The sequence below is a fragment of the Cupressus sempervirens genome, chromosome 4, assembly GCF_028749045.1.
Source record: "Cupressus sempervirens isolate cs-2001-9-10 chromosome 4, ASM2874904v1, whole genome shotgun sequence".
Classification (NCBI taxonomy): domain Eukaryota; kingdom Viridiplantae; phylum Streptophyta; class Pinopsida; order Cupressales; family Cupressaceae; genus Cupressus; species Cupressus sempervirens.
The window spans coordinates 828529777-828537818 of record NC_143121.1 but is presented as its reverse complement, the minus strand read 5'-3'; positions in this window follow the sequence as shown (position 1 = coordinate 828537818).

Here is an 8042-nt window from a genome sequence, read left to right as displayed (position 1 = left end):
AGGAATCTTCCTATTTTCGCACATTCATTTTTCCATTTTCATTTTCAAGGGGGTAGTATATCGGGGCATCAACCAATTTCAAATATAAAAAATGTGCTACCCCAGTCAAAATTTCAACATTAAATCAAACTGGGGTATTCAATCAAGTTACCCTAAACGAAGGATTTTAAAACGTCACAACATCAAATCAAACATCAACTATCAGCAATTAGATATCAAATCATTGACAATTAAACAATAAATTATCAACAATCAGGTATCATATCAACCACAAATTAATCAAACATCATCAACTAGACATTGAGTTATCAGAATTGGACCTAAAATTAAAAAAAAACCAGACAGTCTTTGAACTAATATGCTTCACATATTAGTTCAAAGAGGGGCATTTGTAGACACCAAAAATTGGCAAAGACTTAAAACACCACAAATCTCAATCTAACAACGCAAATTGAGAGGAAAACAATAAGCTTTCAAATCAAGGATTACATGAGGTCGTTAATCGATCAAATCGTCTATCAAATCAATAAGACCTAAATCAACTTTAAAAAGTGGAGAAAAATAATTCAATATTATAAAACAAAATTCAAAAAGGGAAAAAGGAAAAAGTCAAAAGTTTGAAAATAAATGGAACATTTATTAAATCAATAAAGCCATTTATTCTCACAAAAGTGAAAATCCTCCTTTTACATTTAAAATAATTGGAAAAAATCCTCATTTATCCTCAAAACTAAGTCTGTTGGACTCTTCCTCTTGTTACCTTATGAGATATTTACTGTTTCACCATTACTCCCAATCAAGAGTGAACCCTTAATTCTTACCCCAACCCCTTCTAAAATCCTATAAATAGGAGGAGAATTCAAGAGCAAAGGGACTTAAGTTTGATGCATCTGCACTATAAGCATATAAAGAGTTGTCATATTTAACATGTTAGCATTGTTATTTTAGCAAATTTATGTCATTTTAGCCTCATTTTAGCATTTTTATATGGTTCATTGGAGTCATTTAGCACTTGTTTAGTTCATTATATGCACATATCATAGCATTTTAGAGTTAGTATTGTCATAATATTTGCATTTATTCATAGATCTTGTATGCATACTCATAGATCTACATTTTAAGCATACTCTCATTCTAAAACTATCACTAAGATGTTGGTTTGAGAGCATTCTTAGTGGTTGTAGTTAGGGAAACATGAGACATTCATAGAGTCTCCATTTTGATAATGATTTCTTGGATTTAGTTTAGTTCATTGTCATTTCATCTGCACTATGCATTAAAGTCTCATGAATATGCAAATGTACCATGTACAGTCCTATAGAAATAATTCTCAAATCATTTCAACTTTTAGTGAACTTTTATAACTGATGATACTTTTGCAGAACTTAAATTGCAAATAAGGAGTGTTCCAAGATTGTTTTGAATTTGAACTTTGAACATCAAATTTCAAAGTTCAAAGTTCAAAGGTTCAGATGGATGGTTTAGGTTCACTGGCTCATGTTTCAAGTTTAGGTTCAAGAGCACAGATTCAAAGTTCAAGAGTTTAACTTCAAATTTCAAAGTTTGATGGTTTGCTAGTTCATGGTTCAAAAGTAGGTTCAAGGAGCACCATTCAAGTTTAAAGTTTGAAATGTAGATTCATTGATTTGAGAGTTCAGATTCAAAGTTCAATATATGCTATTACAAGAAGTCCAAGCATCACAATTCAAATTTAGTGATTCAAATTTGATTGTTCAAGATGCATGGTTCAAGGTTTAGGGTTCAAAATTCAAAGTGCATATTCTTAAGTTAAAGGTTCAACGTTTAAAAAGGTATATTCAAACCTCAAGGTTCAAAAGCGCACTTCCAAAAGTATGGATCCTAAATCATGTTTGAGATGCAGGATCTCAAGTCTCAAGGTTCGAGATTAGTTTAAAATCACCATTTCATAAACAAAGCTCAAGGTTAACACACAGTGGGCTTATAATTTTTAATAATTTTACAAGTCATGAGGGAATTCTGACAGTAAACAAAGGAAGCCATGAGGGACTTGAAATGTCAAATCGCAAACTCAATATATTAGACACTTGTAGTTATACAATAACTCAGGGAGATAATGTTTAAAATAGAAGATTGAAAACATACTCGAAGGGTTTGAATTAACATCTCTGATGTAATGGGGAATGCGCATAGTGCTCGGGTTCCTACTTCTTTAAGTAAGCTTGTTTCAACAAAGTGACGAAGTTGAGTTATGTTGTGATTTTTACATGTAAGATAATTGCGTACAAGAAGTGCGCACGCTGTTTGATAGAATGCCACCATATCAAGGCATATCAAGCACAGAGGGAAAACCCTTGAATTATCGGGTTCTGTTGAAAGGAAAGCCATCACAACCAACTAAAAGAGAAATGATAATATGCTTCGAGCTGACAGATCTCTTCATAGAGACACTAGTCGAACTTATAATGGAGTGATCGGTGATTATAAGGGTTAACCTGTACCCAAAGGGTGAACCCATAGACTTGTCTTAAGAGATTAGATGCCATGTATGGACCAAGCATGTGATGTGGGGAGTCTTCGATCCCTCAAAGTGACTCTCACATGCCGAAAATCAAAGAATGGAGTTTGCACTTTGGTTTGTGCCTGGGTTCAAGGAAATCTTCATCGAATGCATAGAGAACCAACACCAACTATTTGACAAAATGCCCGAAGTTGATTCAATGATGATGCAAACACCAAGAAAGGCCAAGGCTGAGAAAAAAGATGCATGGGTTTGTTAACATTTAGACGGAGTCATTCCAATCTCAAAACCCCACTCAAATACCCCGTCATTAGCCAATGATATGGAAGAATACACACTCATCTATGTAGCACTGGACTCGTAAGTAGATCAAAATTGCAAAGACCAAAAATGTATGATGATATATGTACCTGCACAGTTCACATTGAATGCTAGCGGGTGAGGCCTCACAACCGTGTATAGATTATAAACCACTAATGATAAATGAAATCCTCCAAGCCCTTCAACCTAGATCCTTGGAAGCGGAAGCACAAGTGTTCGACAAATTGTTTGTGAGACAAGCATTGATGAACCTGACAACGATTGTTAATTTGAATACCTCCACAGGTCGGATCCAGTTGTGCTGGCATAGTTGGTCATCCTATGTCAAGATAGAATTCAGAAGTAGTGGACTTCCACGATGGATCAACCACTCTGATATGGTAAGACATCTCTAGTCTTAGGCAATATGCACATAATACCACCAAGTTTCGAGTCGCAGAGGCAGATATGCTGATAGTATACACTTTCACTCTGAGGACCTGTATTATGTCCAACCCAGGGAAGAGTAAATCGAGGAACTAATGTGCAGACCCGGTACATCATGATAAGTTATACCGATTTCCATGAGGTTGACAACCAATTTAACTTCCATTATTAGGCACCGGGTTTCCCAAATAGGTGCATATATTATAGAATGAATATGATTTGGTTGATAAAATGCTAAGATGAACCCCTAATTTCTTAGAAGAATCCTCTCTTCGCCTATATTCTCCTTTGGCACCGCAAAAACTTAAAAAAACCAGATAAAAATAATAATAAAGAGTCATAGTGAATATCCTCATCGATACATTCAAACAATGACATGCACAGTTTGTGATACGCCTCTAAAATCATCGGTTTCATAATTGCTAGTTACCTCCGGGTGTCGCTTCAACCCCACATGGTAATCCTAAATTAAAGTGACACTTGATATTTATCTATGTGACATGGTTGATATATCGGGGTAGCGGTGGCTCATATTTAGGCAGTTCGAATTCATAAAATGACACATAGCCCTCTGCGGGCAGTGGAACATTATTATTGATAGCTTTCAACTTAATGTGGAAAAATTAATATAGTTCCCGAGGAATATAGCCATTGAGAAGAAATAAAAAATAAAAGAAAGCAAATGAGGATCTTACCAAGAATCGATTACCAGCATAATTGAAACGTCACAGGAATGATCAGGTGTTAAATAAGTGACATAATAATACTGAAAGGGTTCTTCTTTCAACAGTCTTGAGACTATCGGGGAGGACATCTTTTAAGTCTTGATTGTAACTAAGAATGGGAAATTAGTTTTTTTTAAATTTTGTTTGTAATTGCACGGGAAGGTTATCATATGGATTTTTGTTATGTCTTTATAATAAAGATAGGTTATGTTTATTAGATCTTATGGTCCGAGGATGTAATTCTTGGATCATTGTTGATCGTATAGTCACTTCTTTCATGTTTTGAATCCAGTCCTATAGTTATTCATAGTTGCAGAATAAAATAATATTTTCTCTCTATTTCTATATGATTAAAAGAAGATTGAACAATTGGTTGTATGGCTATTTTCTATTCTGTCTCTTCTTATACTATTTGTAAACTTTGTAATCGCATTCGTTCCATGTTGATGCATGAATGTTAGCAAACCTTCATGTCTTCAGGTTAAAAACACAATCAATTTATATAATGCATTGAACATCTTATTAGGAGGGAGATGTACCTCTCAAATTAAGAGAAGAGTTATCAATCAATGATAGCTCATCCAGCTATTGGTAGAATTTTTACCTTCATTTGGGCATTCTGGGTCATTATTTGCATCTCATTTCGAAGGACAAATTTGTTTACCAACAATTAGGATGAGTGATCCCCAAGGGGACTACAAACACTTTGTAGACTTCTTTTTGGCACTCATTTATCATAAATTATAGGCACTTCAATGCCTAGATTGCCTATATCTTGTAAATAATAAATTAAACTGGGAAGTCAAATTCAATTAATTGACTGATACTTTATGAAAGACTAAATTGTATTAAGGTTTTGTAGTTTAGTGGTAAAACCTTACAAACTTCCAATACATGTGATAGATAGGGTCTTTTCATTAGAATACATACAACAGATGGTAAGAAAAGATGTACCCTTTCATGGCCAAAAAAAGAAAACCATATTTCCTTCTTTGCCTGTTGCATGCGGAGGGTTCACATTTGAGAGAAAAGCATTCAAAGTGGCACATGATTTTCTTACAATTTTACAATTTGATTTTTCCAGGGACTGACAATATGATCCACTAAACATAATTGGTACAAAGCTTGTATAGAATGGGAACCCTACAAGCAAATGTTAGCATGAGAGTATGCCATTGGTTGAAAAATTTAAAATCATGGACTCTTAGGAAGTGGTCAAAATAGAGATGGAGAAATGAGTGAGTGAAAAATATTTGAATAGAGGAATTGTCAACACAAACTAAAGAATTGGAGAGTTAGAAAAAAGTGTATCTTGTGACATCCTACAATTTCTACTAGAAAATGGATCATCCAACTGAAAAATCTTTTCTAGATGCCATTATAAAGACTATGTAGCTTCACATTGGTGTTAATAAAAAATTAATTCTTTTTGGGAAATGAGGAAAAATCTTGGGGACCCTAAGGCCTTTGCATATTTTTAAGACTTTCTAGAGGATGAAACATTTAGAAAATTATGGGATATTGATTATCCAAATGCAGCAATAGAACATCGTAATGCTGAGGATGAAGAGAATGAGTATTCTAAGAACCCTACATCCACTGCCACAAGCACTGCCACTAGTTCCACTGATTCCACTCCCCAAACTACTACTAAGAGTACATTTAATTCAATTGGACAATATATTATACTCAATCAATAAACAAGAGAAAATTATGGCATAGGGGCAAAGATGATAGAGAAAATAGGTTTTCCAAGTGATGGTGCGTTGGGCCCAACAAAAAAAGGGTTTCACTTTTTGACCAATTTTGACATTGAAATCAATATTTTTGCAACAAACGTCATGTTCAATTGACTATATCTTGAAAACTATAAATAATTTCAAGATGAAATAAACTAAAAATTTTGAGTACTTTGTTCCTACTTTGTAACCATATTTTTTAATCTGAAAAAAAAAATTTATTTAGGTCAATTTTTTCATCCCCTTCGAAAAGTGGTACATGATAAAATTCAATATTTTTAAAGAGTGACAATCCGTTTGACAAACATAACTTTTTTTCTAGAAATGATAATGATGTAATTCTTTTAGTGTTAGATTCATAACATCAATATCCAGAGGATGCATTTGGTTTGATTCATTTTTGTTGAATATTGTATAGTTTATAAAGTTTTGAAGTGACATGAATCATAATTCAGACATACGTTCCGTTTGACATAGATAATTTGAAGTCAATTTATCAGAAACCTTTTTTGTTTTTTTTTTTCAATAGAAAGGTATCTCAATAAGTTAGTTCCTACATATTTTTCAAAATTTTTTTGACCTAATTTACTAATTTTCCCGAGGTGTCAAATTCGGTTGATGCTGAATTGGTAATGAACCCATAATGAGTTAAACTCATATTTGAAAGTCTTAATGAATATAATATGTATTAAAATTATAGTTGTTGGAAAGCTTGCTCCGAGTAGCACAAATTGGCATTTTTAATTTTACAGTAGGAGATCATTCAATCTCAATTTTAGGGGTCAGAAGAGCCAATTTCATTTTTTCTCCAGAAACAACACCAAAAATTTGTAATTTGACATGTTCACACGAACACCATGTTCGAGTGAACCTGTCTAATATGTTTGTGTGAACACAGTATGAACATATGAGAAAATAATCCGACAGCCAAAAATTTAATTTAACGTGTTCGCGTGAACATGTATAGTAATTTGTGTTCGCACGAACATTAAAAAGGGAAAATTTACCAAGATCTCAAATAGAAAAGTGGAATTTTCATCACAAAATTGCCGTTGCAAATATGTTCGCATGAACGTATTAACAAGGTATGTTCACGGGAACATACCTTATTAAAAGTCAATATGTTCGCACGAACATATAATTAATTTATGTTCACGCGAACATTTTTAGTATGTTTGAGCGAACATATGTAAAATTCTAAATGCAAATTTTTCATCATTTCGCAATTTCCTTCATCCCCCAAAAGTGGTACCTAGTATTGTGGGTTCAACCAATATGGTGGCATAAATGAAAATTATGAAGGAACAATTGGAAGAAAGCAACAAAGAGCTAAGTGATGATGTAAATGTGGAGAGAGAAACATAAATCAAGAAGTTGAAGGTATTGGAAGTCTATTGGAAAAGCAAGATGGTGGGGGGGGGGGGGGGGGTGGTGTGAATCAAGATCTATACAAACTTTTTCCTTTGAAATAATTATCAAACTGATATCCATCACCACTAACCCTTATCTGAACAATATCATAAATCACATAAAAAATATTTTTCAATGATGTATTAGATCTAATCTACTAATAACAACCATAAACATAAAAGTAAATAATCAACACATAACACAAAGATTTGGTAATCTAGAAACTCTCGAAGGTGATGGTAAAATTGGGGTGGGATTGACACCCACAAATCTTTACTACTGCAACAATAAAGTTTTCCTATTAGGGCTACAATTTTGATCACTTTTGATGATATACCCTATGAGAGTTCTATATTGCTAAGAGCTACAAGACTTATTCAGTCCACCTTGATTAAAGGATTTAAATTTTTTTTTTAAAAGTAAGAACTCCGTTAAGAGATTTACATAGGCTAGTTAAAACCATCTTGTTAAGAGAATTACCCTAATTCACTTTTCTAGAATGTATCAATACCTAATCCTTTGGTTAGCACTCTAATGCTTGATTATGGATCTCCTCTTTCAATACTCTGATTATTACTCTGATCTGGTACAACTCTTCGCTACACTTGACTTCTCTACTTAGTCATTTTGTTTGATTCTTTTTCAAAACTTTTCTTCAGGCATCCAAATTTTGCTTCTTACTCACCATAACAAGAATACGGTTTGGACCATTCTTTTATAACTAACTGGAGAAGGTTATAGATCAAAATCAACTATCTAAATTTCTCCCTTTGGCTGCTTAAACCTTCCATTTTTTGATTGGTTAAACACCATGCATAGGGATTAATGATCCATGGAAAAATGCATGATCATCTCGTTAAATTACTCCATCATTAAAACTTGCATTAAATTGGCCAAAAATAGTTTACCATAGTGTTTTTG